Source organism: Mustelus asterias, chromosome 11 (genome assembly GCF_964213995.1).
Source record: "Mustelus asterias chromosome 11, sMusAst1.hap1.1, whole genome shotgun sequence".
In the NCBI taxonomy this organism is placed as follows: Eukaryota; Metazoa; Chordata; class Chondrichthyes; order Carcharhiniformes; family Triakidae; genus Mustelus; species Mustelus asterias.
This window is the reverse complement of record NC_135811.1, coordinates 72,014,974-72,029,427: the sequence shown is the minus strand read 5'-3', so window position 1 is coordinate 72,029,427 and position 14,454 is coordinate 72,014,974. Positions and strand designations below refer to the sequence as shown.

At 44.9% G+C, this 14,454-nt stretch overlaps 1 protein-coding gene across 7 annotated transcripts in view; it reads right to left on the bottom strand.

Annotated features, from left to right (window-relative positions):
- The window catches only part of LOC144500587 (solute carrier family 15 member 1-like), a 139,550-nt gene extending 126,217 nt beyond the window's left edge, over positions 1-13,333 (bottom strand). For 2 of the 7 annotated variants that reach the window (XM_078223740.1, XM_078223743.1), the window contains exon 1: positions 11,605-11,694. The gene's annotated coding sequence lies outside the window, so the exon portion shown is untranslated. Of the gene's footprint in view, positions 1-11,600; positions 11,776-13,179 lie in introns of those variants that run through there. The other 5 variants (XM_078223746.1, XM_078223739.1, XM_078223741.1 and 2 more) reach the window with 5 other exon arrangements.
- Positions 13,334-14,454: the final 1,121 nt, after the last annotated feature.

Here is a 14,454-nt window from a genome sequence, read left to right as displayed (position 1 = left end):
TCATCCCTTATCCAGTACATGGCACAAATGATCTTCATAGTTATTTAATTTCTGCTTGCGTGATCTTACTCAGCTGCTGAGATCAAGTGACTGCACTTCAAAAGGATTTCATTGGCTTTGGGACATCTTGCGGTTATGAAAGATATTGTATAAAATATGACATTTTTATATAGCATTATAATGTCTTTCTACCTCATAGAATCATCCGCCCTTTCAAAGAGCTTTCTGCCTTTGGGGTAAAATACACATGAGTAACACAGAAACAATATTTTGTGTCTGTGGGTAATTGTCAGTGAAATAATTTCTGTTCAATGTTACCCACCTAGATTGTGACTTGTCAGTCTTCCACAGACACAATGATGTTCAGGGCGGGGTTGCATTTAGCAAGCTGCTCTCTCCTGAGGGCCAACCCACAGTTGTGCAACTTCACCAATCTACCAACAACCGCAGGTTCTACAGTACAGAGAACTTCAGGCACAGGAATGGTTGGGGTCAGCTGTAAGACAGTGCAACCTGTTCTGGAGCAGAAAGGCCAAGAGTCTGGTATAAATTAAACTTCACTCATAGCATCATATAGAATAGATGGCCAGCTGCTCTATCACGCCTGTCACAGTTCTTTGATAGATTTATTCAAATGGACCCACTCCTCTGCATTCCCCATAACAGAAAATCTTTCAGTTATTTGTCCGATCCCCTTTGAAAGTTACTATTGAATCTGCTTCCTCCACTTTTTCAGGCAGCACTTTCCAGATCCCAACAACTCGCCGTGTAAACCAAGTCAGCTCATTTTCCTTTTAGTTCTTTTGCCAAATACTTTAAATCCAACCCACTTGCTAGTGGAAATACTGTCTCCCATTCAATCCTGTCAGAACGACCCATCATTTTGAACATCTCTTAAATCTCCTTTTCTCTGCCTTAAGCCCCCTGTCACAGCACAGAAACAGCTCTTATCAAAGTTACAAATGACATCCTGTGTAAAGGTAAACTCTAATCCTTGACCTTCCTGCAGCCTTTGACACGTTGATCCCACCATCCACCTCTCCACCATTATTCAGCTGGGTGGGACTGCTCTTGCTGGTTCCATTCTTATCTACCTAATCCTAATCAGGGAAATTGCAATGGCTTCTCATTCCTACACCATTAGCTCTGGTGTCTCCCAGGGAACAATCTTTGGCCCCCTCCTGTTTCTCATCTACACGCTGCCCATCAGCAACATCATCCAAAAGCAGTGTTAGTTTTTCACATGTACATTATCGATACCCAGCTCTACATCACACCACCTCTCTCAGCTCCTCTTCTGTTGCTAAATTATCAGGCTGCTTATCGTAAATCAAGTACTGGATGGGCAGAAATATCTTCCAATTAAGTATTGGGAAGACTGAAACATTCCATACTTCAACCTCCCATTCTCAGCTGTTGACTCCATCCCCCTCACTGAAACAATGAGAGATTAGCCAGTCTGTTCACAACCTTTGATCCTGAGATGAGCTCCCAACCTTATAGTCGTACCATCACTAACAGCGCCTATTTCTACCTGTGGAACATCACCTGACTTCATTCAGCTCATCTGCTGCTGAAACGATCATTCGTGCCTTTAATACCTCTAGCTGTGACTGTTTCAGTGAACGCCTGACTGGTCTCCCACATTCTATCCACTGTAAACTTAATGACATCTAAAATTCTGACACCGTGTTCCAACTGACAGCAAGTTCTGTTTCCCTTAAACACCTGAGTTGACTGAGCCACATTGGTTTCTGGTCAAGCAACATCTTGATTTTAAAACTGTCATCCTGGTTTTCAAATTCCTCTTTGCATCAATCTATTTCTGTTATCTCCTCCAACCCCATCATCCTCTAAGATACCTCAACTCCTCTAATTCTGACCTCTTGTGCATTCTTAATTCTAATTGTTTAGTTTCTGTAATGATGCACTTTCAGAGACTTCATTAGTGATCTTCAATAGAAGCAGTATGTTTGCACCAAGCTCTAAAATACCTCTGCCTGGGAGAATTCCTCCCCTGGGGTCATTCCCCACTCTGAGTCCTGAATGGTCACTCAGGCCTGGTGACCCTTACTCTGCTGTGTTGCCCTTAAAGGGAGAATTCCCACATTCCTCCCCCTTTAACTCCTTTGTGCAATCTTCAATAACTAATTTATTCAGTCCTGAATTCTAACCAAGCATTATGGGTGAAATCTTACCAAAAAATGACAGAGTGATGGATCCGGTGTGAAACACAAGAGTGTTTCACACCAACGGTGCCGGTGTGTTTTAATGCCAAATCTTATGACTCATTAGTATTAAGTTCCCACGGGTTTCACACCGCTCCAGTAGCGCACTCCCTCTGGTTCGCCCACCGCGTAACTAAACTACTGCAAGCACTGGGGTGCTCCATATATTAGCAGTTCACCAGCACTTGTTTCACAACGACTAGAGGGCATGGCAGCCAAAGGCATCTCAGGCAAAAGGGCGTGGAAGTTAGCAGGCCACCTTAAGCTCAGCTGTGGTTCCTGGGGAGACACCCAGATGTAGTGGGAGGGTAAGGAAGATTAAGAAACCGTAGGCACTTAGTGGGCACGGGTGAATTTAGGCACTACTGCAGTAAGGTCACAATCTTGTTCTGAATATTTGTCAATAAATTTCACTTTGTTCACCCACAGAGCCTCCACCCTGTCTGTTCATGCCCCCAAGCTTAGGGGAACCACCACCTCATCCCTGTGCGGTGTGAGAATAGTAAGAAGTCTCACAACACCAGGTTAAAGTTCAACAGGTTTATTTGGCAGCACAAGCTTTCAGAGCGCTGCTCCTTCATCAGGTGAGTGAGGACTTGTGTTCACAAACAGGGCATATACAGACACAAACTCAATTTACAAGATAATGGTTGGAATTTGGCTTTACAGGGAATCAAGTCTTAAAGGTACAGACAATGTGAGTGGAGAGAGGGCCAAGAACAAGTTAAAGAGGTATGTATTGTCTCCAGCCAGGACAGTTAGTGAGATTTTGCAAGCCCAGGCAAGTCATGGGGATTACAGATAGTGTGACATGAACCCAAGCTCCCGGTTGAGGTCGTCCTCATGTGTGTGGAACTTGGCTGTCAGTTTCTGCTCAGTGATTCTGCGTTGTCGTGTGTCGTGAAGGCCGCCTTGGAGAACGCTTACCCGAAGATCAGAGGCCCATGACTGCTGAAGTGTTCCCTGACTGGAAGGGAACACTCCTGCCTGGTGATTGTTGAGCGGTGTTCATTCACCCATTGTTGTAGCGTCTGCATGGTTTCCCCAATGTACCATGCCTCGGGACATCCTTTCCTGCAGCGTATCAGCTGGACAACGTTGGCCGAGTTGCAAGAGTACGTACTGTGTACCTGGTGGATGGTGTTCTCACGTGAGATGATGGCATCCGTGTCGATGATCCGGCACGTCTTGCAGAGGTTGCTGTGGCAGGGTTGTGTGGTGTCGTGGTCACTGTTCTTCTGAAGGCTGGGTGGTTTGCTGCGGACAATGGTCTGTTTGAAGGCAAGAAATGGGGGGTGTGGGGATGGCCCTGGCGAGATGTTCATCTTCATCGATGACATGTTGAAGGCTCCGGAGAAGATGTCGTAGCTTCTCTGCTCCGGGGAAGTACTGGACGACGAAGGATACTCTGTCTGCCATGTCCCATGTTTGTCTTCTGAGGAGGTGGGTGCGGTTTTTCGCTGTGGCATGCTGGAACCATCGATTGATGAGTCGCGTGCCATATCCTGTTCTTATGAGATCGTCTTTCAGCGTCTGTAGGTGTCTGTTGCGATCCTCCTCATCTGAGCAGATCCTGTGTAGACGGAGGGCTTGTCCATAGGGGTTGGCTTCTTTAACGTGTTTAGGGTGGAAGCTGGAGAAGTGGAGCATCGTGAGGTTATCCGTGGGCTTGCGGTACAGTGAAGTGCTGAGGTGACCACCCTTGATGGAGATGCGTGTGTCCAAGAATGCAACCGATTCCGGAGAGTAGTCCATGGTGAGTCTGATGGTGGGATGGAACTTGTTGATGTCATCATATAGTTGTTTCAATGATTGTTTGTATATAGTATACAGTACATCATATAGTTGTTCAATGATTGGATTTTAACCTGGTGTTGTGAGACTTCTTACTGTGCTTACCCCAGTCCAACGCCGGCATCTCCACAGTGTGAGAATGACAGTGCTATTTCTCTCTCAACCTCTAGCCAGCCCCCACTAACAAAGGGCACTTCCTCAGCTGCGATATGGACGCAACCCAGGATAGAGGACACGGGAAGCGTTGCCTGCATACCAGCCTTCACAACCCCTTTAGAGCAAGGGCGCCCCAACATGAAGGGTGGAGAAGACCTGCAAATGACCCCTCCCGACCCCTCTCCCTGAAATGGTGATTCTGAAACCCCCATCCACGGCCCTGAGTTGAACCTATCGTGTCCTCTGAATCCTCTCCAGTGCCCCCGGAGCAGTGCCCACCATGGAGGGTGCTGGCTGCCTGAGCACTCACCTTCAAAATCCCCCTCAGAGGTTAAGGTGTCAGGTTCACGCTTCTGTAGACTTGTTGTAAATGCCGCCGGCGTGAAAATTCCGTGCGGGCTCAATATCTGGAAAGAGTTCCTGCGAGTGATATGTTATAATGTATTAAAGTCAACTTTCTGTCGTCCCGCAGCATGTTTCATGCCACTCTGCCGGCAAGGGGCCGGGAACACTGGAACCCAGTGCAAATCGCGCCCTCCGGACTTTGAGCCGGATTTTGAGCCTGTGCCGTCATTCCCACAGACAGAGTGTATTGGCTCAACACTGTCCCCTGCCTACCTGAGTTGGACAATTATAAATTGAGTCTTGGAGGAGTTTTCTTGATCCTTGTCGAGTGACACGATTCTGTTGTCAGGGATGCTTCCCCAGGTCAACAACAATTGCAATAACAAGTACCTCTTCTGGAATCAGCAGTTCATCAATATTTGCCGCCAAGGACAAATCAGTTATGTTTATAATCGGTCGATCAGGTACTACAGTGCTTATGGGTTCAAAAACATTTCTTGATGGCAACGCTAACCAGTGGAGCACCTCTCTGCTCGAATGGTTCATGTGTTTGGAAACAATCCATCTGCTCGTATCTACTTGGAATGAAAGGATCTGGTCTTCGAGGCAATAATTCCGGGGATCCAACTCGAACCATTACCAAAATTTCTCACATATACAACTTCATTTTCCATAAATTATCGTGCTGTGATGTGTGGATCATTTTCTGATTACTTTGATTGGCTTCTAACCTCCCTGACAAATTTGAACAAATGAGGCTTAGTCTCATTAGCAGGTTCGCTGGTGGAACTCCTGTTGTTGCATGTGGAGTGGTACGATAGCTAAGGACGAATCGAGAGACTCTGGTTTCCAAGGTTCATCCTGAAATTTTCTTTCAGCTAGACTTTTTGGACAGCTCTCTCGGCTAGTCCATTTGATGCTGGGTGGGTAGGCACAGTATTAATATGTTTAATACTGTTGAGAGTGGTGAGGTTTTGGAACTCAGTACTTGTGAATGTGGTTCCACTGTCTGACATCATGAGTTGAAAAGCAACTGTGGTACAATGCGCTTTGGGTGACTGAACCTCCATCCATTTAGAACGTGTATCAATCACAGGCAAAATCACTTCCCAGAAATAGACCAACATAATCGATATGGATTCATACCCATGGCCAGCCTGGCCATTCCCGAAGGTGCAGTGGGGGCTGTTAAATAGAACATAGAACAGTACAGCACAGAACAGGCCCTTCGGCCCACGTTGTTGTGCCGAGCTTTGTCTGAAACCCTGATCAAGCTATTTCCTCCCTATCATTCCGAAGTACTCCATGTGCCTATCCAATAGCCTCTTAAATGTTCCTAAAGTTTCTGACTCCACTATCACTGCAGGCAGTCCATTCCACACCCCAACCACTCTCTGAGTAAAAATCTTACCTCGGACATCCTTCCTATATCTCCCACCATGAACCCTATAGTTATGCCCCCTAGTTACCACTCCATTCACCCGAGGAAATAGTCTTTGAACGTTCACTCTATCTATCCCCCTCATCATCTTATAAACCTCTATCAAGTCTCCTCTCAACCTCCTCTGCTCCAAAGAGAAAAGCCGAAGTTCCCTCAACCTTTCCTCATAAGACCTACCCTCCAAACCAGGCAGCATCCTGGTAAATCTTCTTTGCACTCTTTCCAGTGTCTCCACATCCTTCTGATAGTGAGGTGACCAGAATTGCACACAATATTCCAAATGTGGTCTCATCAAGGTCCTGTACAGTTGCAGCATAACCCCACGGCTCTTAAACTCAAACCCCTTGTTAATGAACGCCAACACACTATAGGCCTTCTTCACGGCTCTATCCACTCGAGTGGCAACCTTCAGAGATCTATGGATATGAACCCCAAGATCTCTCTGTTCCTCCACATTCTTCAGAATCCTACCTTTGACCCTGTAATCCACATTTAAATTTGTCCTACCAAAATGAACCACCTCGCATTTGTCAGGGTTAAACTCCATTTGCCATTTTTCAGCCCAGCTCTGCATCCTATCTATATCTCTTTGCAGCCTACAACAGCCCTCCACCTCATCCATTACTCCACCAATCTTGGTGTCATCAGCAAATTTACTGATCCACCCTTCAGCCCCCTCCTCCAAGTCATTAATAAAAATGACAAATAGCAGAGGACCAAGCACTGATCCCTGTGGCACTCCGCTGGTAACCGGTTTCCAGTCCGAAAATTTTCCATCCACCACCACCCTCTGTCTTCTGTTAGATAGCCAGTTACCTATCCAATCGGCCAAACTTCCCTCTGTCCCACACGTCCTTACTTTCTTCATAAGCCGACCATGGGGGACTTTATCAAACGCCTTACTAAAATCCATGTATATGACATCAACTGCACTACCTTCATCTACATACTTAGTTACCTCCTCAAAAAATTCTATCAAATTTGTGAGGCAAGACTTGCCCTTCACAAATCCGTGCTGACTATCCCGCATTAAGCTGCATCTTTCTAAATGGTCGTAAATCCTATCCCTGAGGACCTTTTCCATCAACTTACCGACCACCGAAGTAAGACTAACCAGCCTATAATTACCAGGGTCATTTCTATTCCCTTTCTTAAACAGAGGAACCACATTCGCCACTCTCCAGTCCTCTGGCACCACCCCTGTGGACAGTGAGGACGCAAAGATCAATGCCAAAGGCTCTGCTATCTCATCCCTTGCCTCCCAAAGACTCCTAGGATATATTTCATCAGGCCCAGGGGACTTATCAACTTTCAGTTTATTCAAAATTGCTAGTACATCTAGTTATTACTTATCAACTTTCAGTTTATTCAAAATTGCTAGTACATCTTGTTCTAGCAACCTTTGTCGCAATTGGTACTATTGACAGTGTTTGACTATCGACTCAGATGGTTTGGTCCTTCTCCTGCGACTATTATTACCAGGTGCTGGCCAGACTGTTGTCCATAGCTTACAGGTACCATTGGGGTGCTTTATATTTTTATTGCTTCTCCCATATAAGTCTTCAACATAAGAACATAAGGACTAGGAGCAGGAGTAGGCCATCTGGCCCCTCGAGCCTGGCAGAAGTGCCCACCAAGTTCAGTGGTGCGAGTCCCTCTTTTAGGTACTGAAATGTGTGCTCGCCAATTACAGTGGCTGATGCCCCTGTATCCACTTGCATCTTAAGAGACCCGGAGCATGACAGTAATAGGGTCTGCCTTGCCTGTTTTTAGGTTAAATGGAGAGTGAATACCAGAATGACTGGTGCATCACAAAAACAGACCAACTAGTCATATACCAATTAGTGAGCATTTGCAATGTATTATTTGGTTGGCACAATTTCTACATATCCTTCAAAAGTAATTGAGAGTAAATTACTGTCCTGGTTATAAAGTTCACTGAGTGGTGGGGAGATAGAGAGTAGGGATAATGGACAGATACTCTTTAGTTGACAGGATGTAACGAGTGGTGTCTGCCCCAATCTGTGTTTGAGCTTCAGTGTACTTATTGATCGCCGAGATCATAGGAGAGAAAGCCACAGATCCCAATTTTTAATGGCATACAGGCATTGTAAAGAGTATAGATTAGAAGCATAAAGCTGAAAAGAGATATTGACAGGTTAAATGAATTGGCAAAACACTGGCAAATAGATTTCAATGTAGGTAAATGTGAGATCATGCACTTTCCAAATGGTGAAAAGCTACAGTCGAGGTTCAAGGAAAAACTCTGCTGCAGGGTCACCAGTCTGAATCTGTTTCTCACTCAATAACAATTTACATTTAAATCGTGTCTTTAATATAATAAATGGCCCACAGATGCTGTGCATTTCTCACAGTTTTTGATTTTAATTTCAGATTTCCAGCATTTGCAGCACCTTGCTCTTGAAGTTCAAAGACATTTTGGGGTCCAGGTATATAGATCATTAAAATCTCATAAACGGGTACAGAAAATAATCCTAAAAGCTAATGGGATGCTGGCGTTTATATCAAGGGAACTAGAATACAAGGGGATAAAAGTCACACTTCAGTTGCATAAAGCTCTGGTTAGATTAGAGTTGGAGTACTGCGAGACATAAGAGAGGACCAACCGTACTGTGCGTGTCAACAAAACATGGACTGCAGTGGTTCAAGATGGCAGCTCACCACCAGCTCTCAAGGGCAATTAGGGATGAGCAATGAACGCTGACCTAGCCAGCAAAGCCCACATCCTTAAAAAAAGGAAATATTGGCCTTGGTGGGAGTAAGCCCGAGGGTGATAGGGCAACAGGACGTGCTGCAGGTTAAGACACGGACAATGGGGTTTTGGATGACCTCAAGTTTAGGGAGGATAGAATGTGGGAGACCAACCAGGAGTGGCATGAATAGTCAAATCTAGAGGTAATGAAGCATGAATGACAGTTTCAGTAGAAGATTAGCTGAGAGAGGGTTGAAGTCAGGCGATCTTATGGAAATAAGCAGTCATAGTAATGGCACAAATCTGAGGTCAGAGCTCATTATGGGATGGAACGTGACACCAAGGTTGCAAATAGACTGGCTTAATCTCAGACTGTTGTCAGGGAGAGGGATGGAATCAGTACCTCAGGAATGGAGTTTGAAGTGAGGACAAAAAATCAATAGTTTCAGTCTTGCCCACTTATTTCAATTGGAGGAAATTTCTGCTCATCCAGTATTCGATGTTGGATAAGCAGTCTGACAATATAGCAATGCTGATCTCTCAAATTTACCAATCCAAGTTATTGACACTAAGAATGGCAAAAGATATTGGAGGGATTCTCTGATCTTGTCCGTAACCGACCCACTGGCAGCAAGAATGGAGAATTTGGCGCTCAGCCAAAACTCCATTCACCGCAGCAGCACCGGAAAACCGCAGCCATGGACAAGACAAGGACAGAGTGTTTCGGCCCCCATAGATGTGATTTAAAAGGTTCAGTTGTACATTACATTATGCAGAGGGTTGCTACACCCTGTTATTGTGCAAGACATATCCAGGCACAATACTGCAGTAACCCAGCTAGTCTGAAACTGGTTTCCCCAACAGGAAAACAAACAATCTACCATGACGCGGTTAACACCCCTCACAACAGGCAGTGTTCCTGTCACACAGCACCGTCTCTAACAACACACTGTCTTTGAACTGAAAATATGTCATCGGTATTTCAGCAATGAGAGAATCTTTAAGTTGTCAGGCATGGCTCAGTGGTAGCATTGTTGCCTCTCTGTCAGCCTTAGTTATATATGCAAAACCTATGCCACTGTTTTCAGTGAGAGCAGGGTAGAGTTCCCCAGAGTTCAATCCAATATTTTTCCTTTAATCTATGCCACTAAAGCAGGTGATCTGGTCACTATCACTTTGCTGTTTTTGGGAGCTGGCTCTGCCAAAATTGGTAGCCACATTTCCCACATTATAACAGTATGGTTAGATAGTTGGTTGTAAAGCGCTTTGGGATGTCCTGAGATTGGGAGAGGTGCCATATGAATGCAAATCTGCTGCCTCACAGCGCCAGGGACCCGGGTTCAATTCCCGGCTTGGATCACTGTCTGTGTGGAGTTTGCACGACCTTCCCGTGTCTGCGTGGGTTTCCTTCGGGTGCTCCAGTTTCCTCCCACAGTCCAAAGATGTGCCTGTTAGGTGGTTTGTCCATGCTAAATTATACCTTGGTGTCAGTGTAAATACATGGGTTACAGGATAGGGCCTGGGTGGGATTGTAGTTGGTGCAGGCTTGATTGGCCAAATGGCCTGCTTCTGCACTGTAGGGATCCTATGATTCTATGAACATTTATATCCAACAATTTTGTCTATTTTCCAGAGATCAATCACATTTCTCCAATTTCTCACCTTCTTTCCCTATCCCTTTGCTCAGTAGAACCACATTCAGTTGCATCTTGTACACATTTATATTAACCAAATTATTCTGTTATCTGTTGAAAGAGTTGACATCCATATCCAGCATTGCTTATAGTCTTTACTTTTAATTCCTCACTCTTTAGCCCAAGATTGTTTTTGCATCTTTAACTGTTTCAAATGATTTAAATGGCCTTTTCTGAATTTAACAATTGAGCATACAGAATCCACTCGAGTTCTGATGGCACCCAACGTGGAACCTCGCTAGATGGGACACTCTCACCTATGGGGCTATGACAATAGAACCCTGAACATGCCACCCACACCTGGAAGGAGTTCAGCTGATATCAGTGACCTTGCTGTGTTTGTTCTATCTGGCTAATAGATAACCACCCCCCAGGCTGCAACATTTACAGATAATGTACAATGACTTCACTCTAATACTAAATCTGCCACAATCTGTTCGATCAAACTGTGCAGTGATCAGTGCTTCAAACCAAACAACGCAAAGTGAAGATTTTATACCAGTGGACCACCCTGGTGTACGGCTTGCTCCAGTCTGAAGATACGTTGACACAATCAATCAATCAATCAATCCTGCTGTAGCTTTACAATGCTGTGGTGAAGTTACTGTCCTCTCAATATCTCTGTCAGTGCTGTGTATGTTTGTAAACAAAAGGGGAGAGATTTGCCGCTTTTAATTTTGGGAAAGCCATAGAAGCACATGCGAGCTCACTCTATGGAGTGATGGGTAAGTGCATTCACTCTTGTGGCACTGAGCTAGACAGTTTAGAATTCCCACAAGTCCCACTCACATCTGAGCTGATCGCAGCCAAGGTGCATCATATGCATTTGGGGTAAGATTACGGTCAGGCGAAATTAGCTAAGAGAAATTGCCAGGATCCACACCTGACTAATACCCAGAGGCCACCAACTGGAAAAAGCACATTAGCAGACCAGAGTGATTGCATGCATAGTCCAGTGTGGTGCAACCTACAGTCATTAATAGCTTGTCAACATTCAAATATGGCTGATAAATGAAGAATGGCCAGCTGTGTAAAGTACCACAGGACAAGGAGAAACTGACACAGGATATATTTGTCTAATTGCAGTCTGATTGCTGAGAATGGGCTCAAATCTAAGGGGTTTTAAAATCACGGGATTGTAATAAAGAATGAACTGGGACGTTGATAAGAGCCACAGTCCCCAAGCGAGTTCAACCACATTTTAGCTGCGCATTAAACTGTAAACTCACCCACTGCTCAGAAAGCTTTCCTCAAGAAAGTGATTCTCCAGGTGATCCCAGCTCACCACAGTCAATCCTCCCCAAAGCTACGATTAAAAACCTCCATCAAGTATGGCTACAGAAACTGTTCAGGGTTATTCAGGGAGCAGCCAGCACCACTATCAATAGTACCTGGTGGAGAGATCTGACAGAAAGAGAAATTAACACATTCTTAGTGAGCAGGGTTGGGCAGTTTACAATGATCCATCATCCAATCGACTTCCCACTCAGACAGCATTGAAACAAAAACCGGAAACCCACTGTCCCAACTGCTGCTTAACACTTTGTATTTATGTAACGCCTTTCACATCCTCAACATTCAAGCATTCAAGACTGAGATCACTCGATTTTTGTATTAAAGGCGTGGGATAGGGATCAAAGGTGGGTAAATAGAGTGAGGTACAAATCTGTACACATACTGGAACAACAAGAAATAACTCAATGAATTAGTAGATTACTCAAAACCAGCCACCTCAGTGAGAATACCAGCAATACCATTTACAAAAACTTGTGGAAAGTTCAGTGACCGTACTGTCAGATACTGAGTTAACAGGGTCCAAATTTTCATCATTGCCCTCCATTGAGTTGGCTGGTCCACTGGCCTCAGTCTACCTAGTAGAGAAAGGTTAGCCTGAGCTGCCTGTCCTGAACTTTATCTTGTTCTTCACAGAGAGGGAAGCTATAGGTGTCAAGATGGAATCAGTTGGAAACAGAGAACCTCAGCCACATCGATGCCAACTCAATGGGCCGAATGGCCTCCTTCTGCCCTGTAGGATTCCATGTCTATAGCTGCCCATCCACACTTTCAATCAAATAATTTACAGCAATCACTTTGATGAGACATTGAAGTCTGGACCCAAACTCTCTTAAAATCATGGAGCCCACTGATAGACAGTGCCCAGTGGACCCCAGTGAGAGACAGTGCGCAGCGAACTGAGACCCCAGTGAGAGACAGTGCGCAGCGAACTGAGACCCCAGTGAGAGGCAGTGCCCTGGGAACCTCTGGAACCCAGTGAGAGGCAGTGCTCTGGGAACCTCTGGAACCCTGTGAGAGGCAGCGCCTGGGAAGCTGGAGTCCAGTGAAAGGCAGTGCCTGGGAACCTCTGGAACCCAATGAGAGACAGTGCTCTGGGAACCTCTGGAACCCTGTGAGAGGCAGTGCCTGGGAACCTGGAGTCCAGTGAGAGGCAGTGCCTGAGAACCTGGAGTCCAGTGAGAGGCAGTGCCTGGGAACCACTGGAACCCAGTGAGCGGCAGTACTTGGGATCCTATATCCCTGCGAGAGGCAGTACTCAGTGAACCTGGGCTCCAATGAGAAGGAGGAAGTGAAATTAATAATAAGTTGACAACGTGAATACAAGATTATATGATTCTATGATACTGAGATAACAGGTTAGTGTCATTACTTTGTCAACGATATTTCATTTCTAAACTGAGAGGCAATAAATTGTTAGGTGCTAACAGCCACACAAAGACACACAGAATAGGATAGCAGCAAACAGACAAAAACTGGCAATACAGGAAAAATAAACGTTGATAAAGCACTTACATTTACTTAAAACTTGATAAGTATGAGAATACTTTTCCGTGTCTCCTCAGTGAACTTCTTTGCTTTAAACCAGTTTGTGTTCTGCTTTCAGTGTCATGTTACAACCAGCCCAGTATTCCCACCTCCAATCAGATTTAACACTAACAACTGAGCCAGGAAAAGCAGTGCGCAGTGAGGTAACTGCCCAGTTCCTCTTTACAATTCCAAGCAATCACAGGAAATACAAAAGTCCACTGGAAAATCCACTTCCCACAAACTGTATCCTGTGTAATGGAGGGTTTACCAGCTCAGCCCATACTGACCAGCCCTGTAACTCAATCTGTTAAAGTTCATTTAATATTTTTCTTTTCATTTGTCCATATTCATTCCCCAACCTCTCCTGCAGGAATTAAATCCTGTGGGTGTTACCAGTCTGAAGTTCCCACCCTCCACTACTTCTCCCAAATCCCTTCAAGTATGAGTCCAGATATTGGTTCGCTGTGAAGGGGATCAGAGACATCCCTAACTGTGAATTTGCCACCAAGGTTCATTGAATAGTAATGAGCAGGGCCAAAGAGCCAGACTTCCTCTTATTTACTACTTTGCACCAGTTCATGGGGCATAAGGTCTAAAGAATGAGGCAGTGATGTGTAACACCACGTGTCCATCTCAAATGCACAAGATGTACAAGGTTGCCAGCCTGGCATCTCTTGCCTCTGGTTGTGAATTCAGGTCCCACACCACAGACTTCGCTCCATTAGCTAGGTTGATATTCCAATACATTACTGATGGAGTCCCCCACTGTCAGATGTCCTTTGGATGAGATGTAAAACCAAGGGCCGTCTGCCCTCTCAAACGGGTATAAAGGATCCCATTAAAATAGCAACCAAGAGAGTAGGGGACCTTGCCAGTGTACTGGCCAATATTTATCCCTCAGTCAACATCACCAAGCCAAATTATCTTATTATTAACACATTGTTGTTTCTGGGAGCTTGCTGTGCACAAATTGGCTGCCATGTTTCCTGTATTGCAATTCTGCTTCAAAAGTACATCATTGGCTGTGAAGCACTTTGGGACATTCTATAATGCAAGAAATGAAGTCTTCTTATGCAAGCAGAGGAAGCTTTCACCTGCAAATGATAGAAAAATGTATGGAGGGGATGCAATAGTTTTATCTGCCTGCTTTTTTCCAATGTTACCACGGATCCTAACATTTTTAACTTTTGCCTCCAGGGTTATCAAGTAGAGTGTGATACACAGAATGAAAAATAAAGGCTCTGTAAGAATTGTTAACTG